This window comes from Cupressus sempervirens, chromosome 11 (genome assembly GCF_028749045.1).
Source record: "Cupressus sempervirens isolate cs-2001-9-10 chromosome 11, ASM2874904v1, whole genome shotgun sequence".
In the NCBI taxonomy this organism is placed as follows: domain Eukaryota; kingdom Viridiplantae; phylum Streptophyta; class Pinopsida; order Cupressales; family Cupressaceae; genus Cupressus; species Cupressus sempervirens.
The window spans coordinates 407,526,704-407,540,201 of NC_143128.1; the positions used below are offsets into that span (position 1 = coordinate 407,526,704).

The following is a 13,498-nucleotide window of genomic DNA, read 5'->3' on the forward strand; positions in this document are numbered from 1 at the left end:
ACCAATTTCCATTTCCCACAGTCATTATAATATGTTCCTATTTTACCCATTTGGATATATAACCCCTTTAAAGTCAAATCTCAAAAATAGTGCCATTATGTCACTTAAAAATAAACCTATATGGTTGTTTGAAAAAGTCAAAGAATAAAAAATAGCAAAACAAATACATTCATAACTATTAAACTTGCCATCTTACCTGTTTTCTTTTAATAACACATCCCATCATGTCCCATCCAACTCACCACATCACCATCACCTTTATCATGAGTGCCTCATTACTCCTTTTAGTTGTTGACTAAGTTTTGGGAAAGGCTGGGGAATTAAAAAGCTAACATTATAATCCCTTTCCCTTTTGCATAGTTGTCACATCACCCTTTCAATCACCACCCATGTGTTTTCCTAAGCCCATCATGGGTGCTTCCCAATACCAAGAACATTTCAGTCCTTGTAAGGACATATAAGATCTTGGGAAATGCACATAAGGCTTGGGATTGGGGTTTTCTAGTGGCCAAGTGGCCCACTTGTCATGTATAGGTGTTTAGGAAGGGTTTAAGCATGTGAGGTAGTAAGGATTATATTAGTGGTTGTGAGTGTTTCTTAGTAAATTAATAACCTAATTAGTAGTTAGTGAATTTAATTTAGTATTTTATGGAAAAGAAATTGTAAAGGGTTTTTTAATGAAATATAAAAAAATTTTAAAATAGCTAATGCTAGGAAAAGGCTATTTGCATGTAGGTATAAGGGTAGCTAGGTTAGTTTGGGATTAAGTAAACATTGTTTAGTTTTAAAAATTTAGTCATTTGGTGGTGATATTAGGAATTGTATTTTATGTTGTATTTAGAATTTAATTTATTAAAGTTAGTGGATATTTGATGGGTTTTAGTTATAGAAGGGGTCATGGGTTAGAGATGAATAGTGCTAGGAAAATGAAAGAGAATTTCTATTTTAGATATGTATAGTGTTATATTATAGTTTTACAAACATGATTTAGATAATTCAATATTATTAGGAAAACATTTTTCAAACAGTAATAATTAAGTATAGGGGGCTTAAGTTAGTAATTTGATTAATAGTATATGTTAGTGTGTGTTATAAGAAGAGTTGTCTAGATAACTTGATAAGATGTTTTTGTTTATGTTAAGATAAATTATATATTTTAAATGATTTAATATCTAATTAGTTCTAATAGCTTATTTTAATAACCAAAATCAAGTATTAATATAATGATAGGTAAAAAATTCAGTGCATAATTAGTTATTCTAGTGGATTGAACAAGTATAATGAAATGAGGGTAAAGTATCAAATCAAAACTATTTTAACTTATGTTAGTGATAAAATTAAATGATTTTTAAGTCCATATGGTTAAGTAAGGTTTATCAAAAATTAGTCTAGGTTAAAACCTGAATGTGAAAAAGAAGAGGCATGTTCCCACCCTCGTGATAGAAGGAGAAACTTGTGATCATAACTCTATTGAAACTATACCTAACTATCTCGAGTTCATCTTAAAATTTGGAAACCCTAAATACTTCTAAAATATGATTTCATATCTTTGTAATCATGAACCTAATTTTTAATCAATCAAACTAATATAACCCAAACTATGAGTTCCTATAGCATTATGATTTATGGTTTTGAACCAGTGAGTTTGTTTGGATATCGACTATGCATCCTTATGAAATATAATTGAAGTTAAAATGTATGACTAAATCTTGAAACAAGAATGAACTCCCTTGTGAGTACTTCAACTTATCCTTACCCTAATTGAGGTTATAAGCAGAGATCAAAACCCTAGAACTCTTTAAACCAATCATGCAACCTTGTGACTCAAAACTAACTTTATCATTTTGTCATCTTTCTATAGCATATTCAATGTTAGTATGTATTAAAAATAGTTGTTATTACCTTTTTAAAAATATTATTGGTGTTTTTTCCTTTATTTTGATCATGGCATTCTGGTATCAGAGTCAAGTTTATAACACTTGGGTAAACAATGGGTCTATGTTAAGTGTAGAATTTTAAAGGTTGTTATATGAAGTAGAGAGTTCTCATCATAGAATTTTAATATGACAATTTATTAGTTATAATCTATGGCAGTGATAAGTAAACCTATGTAAAACTTGAAGTCTTTTGTATTAATGATTATGAATAGTCAACAATAATAGATAACTTAGTCTTAATGACATGAAAAAAATGATTAAATGTAGGAATGTTGTATTTGTATTAAGGTAGATTATGATATCATAAATATTTAAAAGTGTATCAAATGTTATCACCTTAGGGAAAACTAATTTAGGAACTATAAAACATCCTTCAAATTATGTTATTAGAAATGTGTAAATAACTTGATAAATGGAAAGAAAGGGTTTAGCATTGTCTTTAATAAAAATTAGATTAGGCATGACCATGTCACTCGTGGAAGTATTTTTTTCATATCAAGTATAGAAGGGATCAAGTAGACTAGTATCGATTTCAACATTACAACATAAGCAAGTGAAACCTAGGATCTTCACAATTTAATTTTGTTCCTTATGTTTTAGATTACAGTAAAAGTAGGTTTTGAAGGGACCCTGAAACCCTTTAACAAAAAATAGAAAGATAAAGCAAGACAACCCAACCAGGAAAAAACCTGCAACAAACTGAAGAACAGTATCAAAATCAGGTTTTACAGGGACCTAAAACCACTAGAAAAGTCCAAAAACAAACTAACCCAGGTTTTACAGGGACCTGGAACCACAAATAGTCTAAACTATAAAAAACCAAAAACCAAGACCAGAGTCCCCAACCAGTGACCAAAACCAGATAGGCACCAAACCAGAGAACCCACCCCAGTGCCACTATTGTAGCTCCAAGATCAATTTAGCTGCTTCCTTACCAATTGTAGTAGTCTCTTGAATGGAAACAACATCCATAGTAGCAGCAAATTTCATAGCACTCTTCCTCGAGCTCTGCCTTGTTCTTTTGCTTGGACCCTCAGCCGAAATGATATCTTCATTCGCCCTTTTGCCTAGGCTAGCAGCGGCTACCCAAATACTCAAGGTGACCTGTTCCATCTTAGTGCTACTCTCCTTGATTAACATTGTGAGGTTCTGCTCATAGTTGTTAAGTTTTTTAGGGATGTCTCCCATCTATCCTTCCATATGACTAAGTTTAGCATTGATAGTATCCAGGTTATGTTGCAGAATTTCCACCTTTTTCTTCAAACCCATTATTATATTGTAGATCCAGGAATCAACTTTGAGAATGGTGTCGGCTTTCTCCTTAGCAGAATGCAGGAAGGTAAGCATGCTATCCCTCTGCATAGCGTCACAATCATCTTTAGCAGTCTTGTGTGGGGGGGAGCAGACATTGTGATTGATATCCTCCATTTTTGTTTGATCCTCCTTTCGACCCTCGACATAGTCCTCAGGATGAGCAGAGTCCTTCCTTTTTTCTTCCTCTATCCCCTTAATAGGAGAAGTAATAATACCCGTATGGTCCTCCTTATTCTTCTCAATAGCATTCTCGATAGTGTTATCTTCCACTTTATTACCCCCACTAGAAATAACCTGGTTACCCTCATTATTAGATTTACTCTGTTCAAAATTACCTTCACTATTGTTTTCCTCTTTTCCTTTTTCATTATTATCTTCAGTATTCGGATACCCATCCAAATTAAAACTTAACTCTCCAGTTTCAGTATCATCCTCATCCTCAGGTTTCCAATTCTCACAGCTTTTCGAATTATCAATCTCAGACTCCTCATCCTCAAGAACATGAGAGGTAGAGGGTTTCAAATTCAGGGCATTTTCTTTACCTTTAATAGAGTCACCCTTCTTACTCTTAATGGGCTCTTTCTTCTTGTTCTTAGAGGGAGTAGAGGCAAAGTGCTTATTTTTATAGTATCCCTCAATAAGAAGGATCAGACCTTCATGAAGAATGGGTCTAGATTCCTTTTTCTTATGGGCTTCTAAACTATTAAGTAAAGAAAACCGCAAAAAGAAGGGGAAAGATATTCTATCTTTATATTTGAAATGATTTAAAAAAACAAAATGACATTTATGAACTCTTTTATTTCTTCCATCAAGTATGAAATACTCATGGATGCAGCAGAGAAAATCCCTCTAGATATCCTTTTTCTTGTTCACATCAAAGAAATCACCATTCTTTTCTAGAAGCTTCTCCTCTTCTTTCATTTTTGAAAACTTTTTGTAGGCTACATTTGAAATACTAGTTTGCTTAGTGAATTTTATGCCCACCATAGGAAGCCCCGTGAATTTTGTTCCTTATGTTAATATAATGTGTAGATAAAATTAAAATGGTGAGTGAATAGGAATATAACATGTTAATTAAAGTATACAACATCATCAAACTATGATGATACTTCCAACCTATTACAATGCTAAAATGCATTGGTTTGGTATTCTTTAGAAAGAAAACAAGAGCTCAATGTAAATTTTCAAGTAACCTTTGAGAACCTTGAATGATATGATAATAAATCTAAGAAGCTATTATACAAGTAAGTTAATTATGAACACGCAAAGAAAAAGAGTATCTTAGTTCTACTATAGGGAATAGAACCCTAATTAGGTAATAAAACTATTTGAATATGATGGTAAGTACGTAACTGAATGGTGAGTAGTATGTAACATATAACATTGAACTAGTAAGATAGAAAACTTAGACTTTTAAGTTAGGGCTATGTACATGTGTTAATGCTAACAATCTTATTGTGTAAGTATGAGTGGTACTAAAAGTATAACTATATAGTGTATTATTTTAGACCTTAGTATTGGATATTCATAGAATCAATTATAACCCTATGGTATAGAGTAAGTAAAGTCATGATGAGATCACTGACCTAACATGAGATGAAAATTCAAGTTTTGGAGTTAAGTAATGGAAGGATTGTAAGCCACGAGGTATAATAGGCAAGTGATGATGGCCTTTTACCTTGGTGAGGAGCTAGTAGTATCAATAAATAGTAATCAATGACAAATATCTTACTTATAAAAATAAATTTCCTACCTAGATGTAGACCTACAATCTAAAGATGAATTTCAAGTCATTTATGGCTAAGGGGCATGAAAATATTGGTTATTGTTAAGAGTACCAATGTTCAATACTTTCTCTGATGATATTTAAATTTGTGTAACCAATGAAGTAATATAGGACAAGGATATGTATGTATATAGAATTGTATCGAATTGGGTAGAAAAAGCATTTGTATGGTTACCCTCACATTTGCACAAAATCATGGGGTTGTTAATCTAGAAACACCCCTTAGTGTAGTAAACCCTAACTGTTTCGTGATGCCAATGAAGATAGTTATGTTGTTAAGATGTGGGATCAATCATAATTTTAACAGTATGGTCTATAGGAAAACCATATAATTTCAATGCAAGATCCTTACAATGTATTTGGAAGACTTGATATTTCTCCTTTCCCTTAGTGACCATGGTATGACCGCATTATGTCAATACTATATATGTTGTAAGTAATTGGATTTATTTCCTTATTTTTCTAATTTCTAATTTTTGTATTTTAACATTATTTCCTTCTTGCCAACAATGTGATGTTGGGTTGCTAAGCCAAATTTATTTTTTATGGTTCTATTATGCCTCTAGTACATGCCTTTGTTTCTTGATTAAAAGCTTACTATTGTGGCCATTCTTAAATTATTTTGTTTTACACTTTTAATTGAATATTTCATACTTTATTTTGAGTTTAAATTTTGAGTCACCTTCTTGTGAATTGTGTTGGACAAGCGTCATATGATAGGCCTACCAAAGGGATTCCTAACAATCAAGTGGAGATTTAGCATTAGAGTATGCGGTTCTTAGTAAAGCTATTCATGCCCCACCCTCTCCCAAGACTTCTATAATAGAATTAGTAAATATATATTGACTATTATGAGTAATGAATTACACCCCAACATAAAACTAGCTAAGATTATGAGTTACCCTAATGCACTTTTAGATGTAAAATGTGCATGTGTAGTGATGGGATAGTTTAGTATCCTACCAAGGAACCAGTACACAATGGAAACTCTAAAGTAAAAGTGATTAACCTTTGATAAAGATCCAAGTTTCATTATAGAGAAACCTTATTTGAGGGATTCTTGTACAACTATTACCCTGATGAGTGATCATATAGAAATTTTGAAAACCTTATGGTATTATTATGAGAGGCTCTATAAGAATATTTATTCCAATTTAGAATGTTGTGTGTGTGTGTGTGTGTGTGTGTGTGTGTGTGTGTGTGTGACCTATATGCTTAAAGAATTTTTTGAACTTGGGAAGCATACCCATGTCAGAATTATGGGTTGAACTTCACATTTAGTAAGGGTAATTAGCTAAATTTGTTTTCATCTTTGAGTGTAAAAGTAAAATATAAATCATTCTTCTATATTGGAGAAATTTTTTGGAATAAGTCTTAACAAGGTCTAGCATGGAATGAATGTCTTAGTTTGTGTGATTTCTAGGAGTAAGTCAAAGGAAAGAGGGGGAGGATGTAAGATCCCTCCTTGTATGTACTTATTTAAATATGAATTTCTATGTTAAATCCTTTATAGGAGAATTGAATAGATGTATGAGCATGACAAGGTGATAGTATGGGGAATTGTTATTGTTTAGGTGTTTTAATTGACATTGATATCATTTTATATGTTCATATTTGATATTCAATGATTTGAAATTTGATACATTATTTGACTACTTAAACATAGATTTATACTATTGGTGTTATGTGGTGTCTTATCTTAATATTTTATATATGATACATTGATGATTATGTTTATATGCATTTAGGTAGTTCATTTTGATAACAATAAATCGATTGGAATTATATTTTGATTGATTTGATGAATTATATTTTTTTAAAGTATAAGATTGAAATCAATGGATTTCATCATGTGGTATTGAATTACATAAGTATTTTACATATACTACTTAGAACAGATAAGTTTATAGAAATGATATTGTAGATGTTAAATGATTAATTCAATTATGAAAATTAGTTATATTTGATCAATGTGTAGAAATGGAAAAATTTTATTAAAATGAGATTTATAATTTTTTTGAAAATTTGGGCATGTAAATTTGATTTATATGTGTGTGTGAATTTATCAAACTATTGATATTCAAAATGAGTGTGCAGGAAAGTTACCATGGAATTAATTGGAGAATCAATAACCAACCCTACATGCAAACTATAAAAAAAATCAAGGTTGAATCTAATGAAGATATTTGAACCTCATTGTCAAGTAATTTAATTCATGATCATAATATGTATGGATGTATTGGGTTATTTCATTATGCAATTAGTGTCATATCAGATGTTATGTATTGTAATTTTTATAGTGTCAATTGACCCTTGTCATGTGTATGTGTAAATAAAATGTCTAGTATGGTTGACAATGTAACCCTTAACCTAACTGACTTATTATGAGCCTAATTAAATTCTCCTTAATTAGATATGACTTGTAAAGTCTTTCTGATTAGTTTATTTAAATTCATAATTTCTAGTCACTCCTAGAAGCCAAAAAGTGGTCCTAGGGGCAAAATTTAGTGAAGTCTATATGCCTAAGTGTTATGGGTATGGGTTGGGGACCTTTTTAACACTAGTGGAACCTCCCACTAGGTTTGGAAACTCTCTAAATATTCCACTTACCACATGTGAAAATTGAATGAACTTTTGACCTTTTCCAAGCCCACATTCCTTCCCACTCTTGCATTTATGATAGGGGACAAGTCAATGGCCAAAGAAATTAGGCTCAATTCTAAATTTATTTCTAGTAGGTGGGTAAGATTTGGAGGCCTATTTAGAGGCCCTTGCAGAAGTTAGTGGGTGTTCACCCACTCTCTATCTTTAAATAAATTATGTTGTTGGATTGGAAGCAACAAGGTAAAAAGGGCTCTTCTCAAACTTCTTTGCCATTACACATTGTGAACATTGGTAATCTCCATTACCATGGATGCATGTTCTTATTTTTCAATAGCTTAGTATGTGCTTATAATTCTATTGCATATGCGCATTGTATGTTTTGTGATATTATAATGTGAGGGATGAGATTTTTGCTTTGTTTTAAATCTTGTTCATGTTAATTTTCTTGACTTTTTTTTTAGGGTATTATGAAGGGAGTGATGACATACTCACCCTTGGATAGGGAATAAGTGGTCATGTATGGTGGAAGGAGTTATTTCAACTCCATAAAAGTGTAGAGTCATTTCTCGTGGTGAGAAGAGGGAAAAAAGAAAGGTGTATGTGCCCTTTCTTACCAATGCATATTGATCTTGTTTTGGGTGGAGATAAGGAGAAAAGAGTATGGAAGTTTCATGTGAAATTAAGCTTTGGAAGAGGCATGTTTTTGTATTTTCTTCATTGGCATCTCCTATATGGAAGTTCCATCTTCACCCCTTTTCATGGGTTCAAGGTGGAATCATTTGTGGATACCTTGGATGGGTGTTTATGTTTTGTTTTATGTGTTGTGGATTAGATTTGAATGTCACTTGGTAGGCTATTATTTCTTCTAGCTTGGTGGGTGGCCTCTTTGAGTCCTAGGTTTGGAGGTAATCTCTCCATGGTATGTCTTTTGTGTATTTTCATATTTAGGATAGAGCAATATTGTATTTCTTGATGATGTTCTTAAGTCACCTTGTGTTTGAGGCTTCTCCATTGTCATACTTTCCTTGTTGTATCATTTTATTTGTGTGTTGAAGGAAAGGATTCATAACTCCATAGTGATCTATTGAAATGCATTCAATGTTGTAGATTTCATTTTTAATAATAAGAAAAGAGATTATTTTATGAACAAGGTGTATAGTATTGTGATAAGATTCAAATTGTTTTCACTTCAATTCTTGCTTCTAAATGCATTTAAGTAGCATAGTGTCAAGAGTTGGTTCATTTCGTAATTCATCCTCTTTTAATCTTGGATTTCAATCTTGAATAAAAAGAGATTTGATTATTATAAAAATCATGGCATTGCATGAAGAAATAAAAATGAAATATGCATAGATTCTTTAATTATTATTTTTTATTCAATTTGAAAATGGATACATTATTCTATAGTTACACCTAAATTTTACCAACTAAACTAGATGATAAATCAATAGATCAAATCCCATATTTAGAATGCATGTAATCTACCTTTAATCACCCCCCTAACTTATTGGAAATAAAACTATCAACAATGCTATGAAAAAAATGAAAATCTCCAAGTTACCCCTTTATGCTTAGGAGTTTTCCTTTCATTTTTTTCCAAAAATTCCTCTCATACCAATTTCCATTTCCTACATTCATTATAATATGTGCTTATAATACCTACTTGGGTATATATGCCCTTTTAAGTCAAATCTCAAAAACAATGCCTTTGTGGCACTTAAAAATAAACCTATTTAAAAGTGAAATTTTAAAAGGGATGAGTGGATCCCAACCCCAAAATTCCCTTTACGCTCCATGAAATACACACACATTTATATGGTTGTTTGAAAAAAGTCAAAGAAAAAAAGAGAGCAAAACAAATACATTCATAACTATTAAAGTTGTCATCTTACCTTTTTTCCATTAATCACCCCATCCCATCACCTCCATGTCCCCTCCAAATTGCCACATTACCATCACCTATGCCATGAGTGCCTCTTTAATCCTTTTTCACCATTGAATCAGCTTTGGGAAAGGTTGTTATTGAGTTTTCATTATGCACGATGCTAAATGCCAAGAATTCTTTCAAGCTTCTCTCTTGAAAAGTCCATCTTGTGAATCAACTCCAAGGTTGAGGGTGATCTTGTGACCTACTAGAATTCATTCAATTGAAGATAAATGTTTTTTTTCAGGAGGAGGCCTTTTCTAGTTCATTGTGATTTTGGATGAGGTGTAGAATATGTGTTTTGCTTTAAAATAAAACACGCAAAAGAACTATTTTTTGTATTTTTATATTTTCCAATGAATGCAATCTAACAATGCAACTAATATGAATTCCTAAACTAACAAGGGATTAGTAAAGAAAATAACAAAACTTTAAATCAAATAACATGAAAATAAAATCCTAATGGACATAAGCTATGAAAACAACATGTCTTCAAGTTAAGCTTTCAAAGAAATTAGTGGGTAACCAATGAAAATAAGAGCAATGCTTCCTCAATTCCATTGATGCAATCATCAATGGGAAACTTTAATAGTCGTAGGATATTTCACTCTTCATCAAATCGCAAGGCCACAAAAAGTGCACTCATGCGAGACAAGGAGTTATGTAGACATAATTTGATGATTTCTTCTAAAGCTAGATACGATAACATTATTCATTAAAACCGTAGCAAACAGCAGAACTAAAAGAGATCGTACAACTAGAAACAAAGCAATAAACTTATGGCTCAATCACAATTCTATGAACATAAATTCATAAAACAGTGACACATTCAGGAAAGAATCACTACACTCCAAGTGTGAGCACCAAAAGCATAATTTTATTACAAAATAATGGTAGCCCCAATTACATATTACAATGGAGTATTTATAAGAAATTGTCTCCTCAATTTGTGTCGAGAGTGAGAGATATCTTCTTGCAATAATATTCTTTTTAAATTAATAAGAAAACTAATTATATACAAACTAAGAATCTAACTGGTGCTAAGTAGGACTCCATCCATTTTATATTCATTAATTGGATGCATGAGCCTTTACATGTCATAGAACAAAGAATTTATGAGAGAAAAAGAATAAGAAAGCCTTCATTGGGCATCTATCAGAGTTAAACTATTGTCAGAATGTGTTTTCAATACATGGAAAGCTCTATTTTTGGAACTAGTAGTTAACTATAGGTGTACCTCTGGAAAAGTGTACCAGCTCACTTGCACACCTCAAAAGGTCCAAAATCTCAAAATTTTACTGAGTGTTAAAACTAAAATTTTGGCTTATGGGTTTTGTCGCCCTTCATACTAGAGAAATATCCAGATGTTTGACCTTGAATTTCTCAATAATATTAGTAATATTAGCTGCATCTAGTAGATTTCATCATACTTATCTTTGATCTTTTTTCTATAGTTTTCTACTTCAATATGGGTATTAGCAAAATCCCCAAGTTTTGTATCCAACTCTAGCAAGGCTTCTTCTGTTCTGAATGCCTTCCAAATGTCCTCATCACTAGAAGCTTCTTCAAAAATCTTCCAGAACTTCTCTACCACTACCTCTATGGGCATTAATTTCTCCCTCTCTTCATCCTCAAAAATTTTGAGATGCACATCACTATAATGCTTCTCTGCCTCTAAAACTTTCTCTTGAACTTGGTCCTTGAGCCAATGGATCTATGCGTGTAATGTTTCAACTACTTTATTAGTATCTGCTATATTCTCAATCCAATCATCAATTAAATCTAATTCCTCTACTATATATACATCTACCAAAATCCTATACCTCTGCCCTTTAATAGCTTGTAATACCTATAAATCCTTACTCCAAGCTTGTACCTCATCCATAATGTTGTAATCTTGCTTCAAAATTGCTACCATCTTGTCTACATTTTCCTGCATAGCATGTAATAGCTTAACATTTCCTCAGATGATTAAGACACTATTTTGCTCAAAACTTTCTTGCCACTACTAAAAAGCTTTCAAAAATGGATCTAGTTGTACACCTCCCCCATCTCTTCTTTCTAGTGCAATTTTAAGAGTCTCTTGGGGATGTTTTATATCCAAGGGACCAACAACTTTAGCTAGATATCCTTTTAGGATTTCATTTTTCCTATGAAGTGTTTTGAGTTCTACCCCTTCTTGCTCTAAGGTCCTAAAAACCTCTTTTATCCCCATTGTGACCATCAACCTGGTAGTATCCCATGTGGGCTTCTTGAACATACCCTCTCTAATCTAATAGTCCTGTGGGCCTAGATCTTCTAAATCTACATTAGAAGGAGGGATAGCCACTTGTGAAAATAAACTTGATTCCAATTAGTGTTTATAAAGGCCAACAATCATGCTTCTTTTGTAGGGGACTTAGGTTCGATCAAAACTTCTATCAACTCAAACATGTCCTCTTTATTGGTGGTGAACTATGGCTTTTTACTTCTTTTCATTTCCTTTTGCAACCACCTCAAGACGCATTCCACCAAGGGCCCATCTCTCAAGGATGAAGAAGTTTTTTCTACCACTTCTTTTCCCTTATCACTCCTCTCTAGGGCTCTTTCTCTTTCTGAAGGCTCTCCTCCTATTCTTTCCATCTCAGCGGAGCTTATAGTTTGTACATCATTGTCTTGGGAGGTTTGCTAAGGATATTCAACCTTACATCTCTCTTCAGACACTTCATCAATTATTTCTTGTTGCAGCTCTTCCTCCTATGAAGGATCCTTTTGAACCTACTCTTCTTCAATACTTGGAGGTAAGGGAGTAGCTAAGTTTTTGTCCACCACTATGACTTGTAAAAGGGATGGTGGAGCAAGATCAAAATCATGTAATTCTCATTGCATCTATGTCCAGTCTTCCTATTGAGGCTCATTCGTTAGGGTATCCCTAATCTTTTCCCCAATCAACTCTATTCCTATAAGCATGAAGTTGAAATCTGATATTTTGAATACATCATCACCCCTTACATTATGCTCATCAACCCATTGTTATACATCATCCACTAAAGTGGCTATTTCCAAAGGTTCTTCTAGGGCTAATGGTAGTGTCACAGTGGAACTTCTCCTCCTTTCCTACTTTATGACTCTTGCTAGCCATTTTATTCTTTGTAATGGCACATCCTCCTCCTCATCTTCCTCTTCTTCTTCTCCCTCTTCAAGAATGGGTTCTGGGACAGATGGGAAAGGAACCATCCTTCTGATCACCCTTTACCTTTTCTTAATGGGAGTCTTGATCTTTTTTCATTTCTTAAAGGTTGAAGGGGATTCTTGTTCTACTTGTGAAGGAGGAGAGACTTCTTAGATTTCACCCTCTACTTCTACTTGGTTGGGTGTAGCTGGTAGTAATTGAGGGTCTATCTAGACTTTAGAAGCTTTAGTATCTTTTGGCCCTTGCATGTTTTCTTTTTTCTATTATGGAGATGTTGGGATTTCACCCTCAACCAATTTGGCTCTTTGAGGAGAGCTCCTCATTCTTTTACCCTTTCCTTTCTTCTCTGAAGGGTGATAGTATCCAACTAGTCAATCAAGTTGGTATACTATTTTTGGCCTTATTGGTGACTCGGCTACAAAGGTAGGAATAGTGACCTTCTTCTCTCTACCTTTGGCTTAGTAGGCTTGCGCATGGAAGATTACTATGTCAAGTATTGGATCAAGTTTAAATGGTTTCCTGATCCAATATTGTATCAACTTGATAAGGTGCCTTTTCTAATGATTAATATCATCATTCTCCTCCATATCAACCTTACCATTCATTATGGGCCTTTCTCTAATTTTATAAGCACTGAATAGAGGGCCAAGCAACTACCCTGAGTCTTGTTGCAATATCTACAAAGGAATCTAAATCTTTAGAGCCTTTTCTACCAAATACAAAGTCATCCTACAATAATCCCTCATACAGACATCATAGTC

General features: G+C 33.0%; 1 pseudogene; it reads left to right on the top strand.

Annotated features, from left to right (window-relative positions):
* Positions 1 to 3,266: 3,266 nt before the first annotated feature.
* LOC149529901 (citrate synthase, mitochondrial pseudogene) overlaps positions 3,267 to 13,498 on the top strand; it is a 101,481-nt pseudogene continuing 91,249 nt past the window's right edge.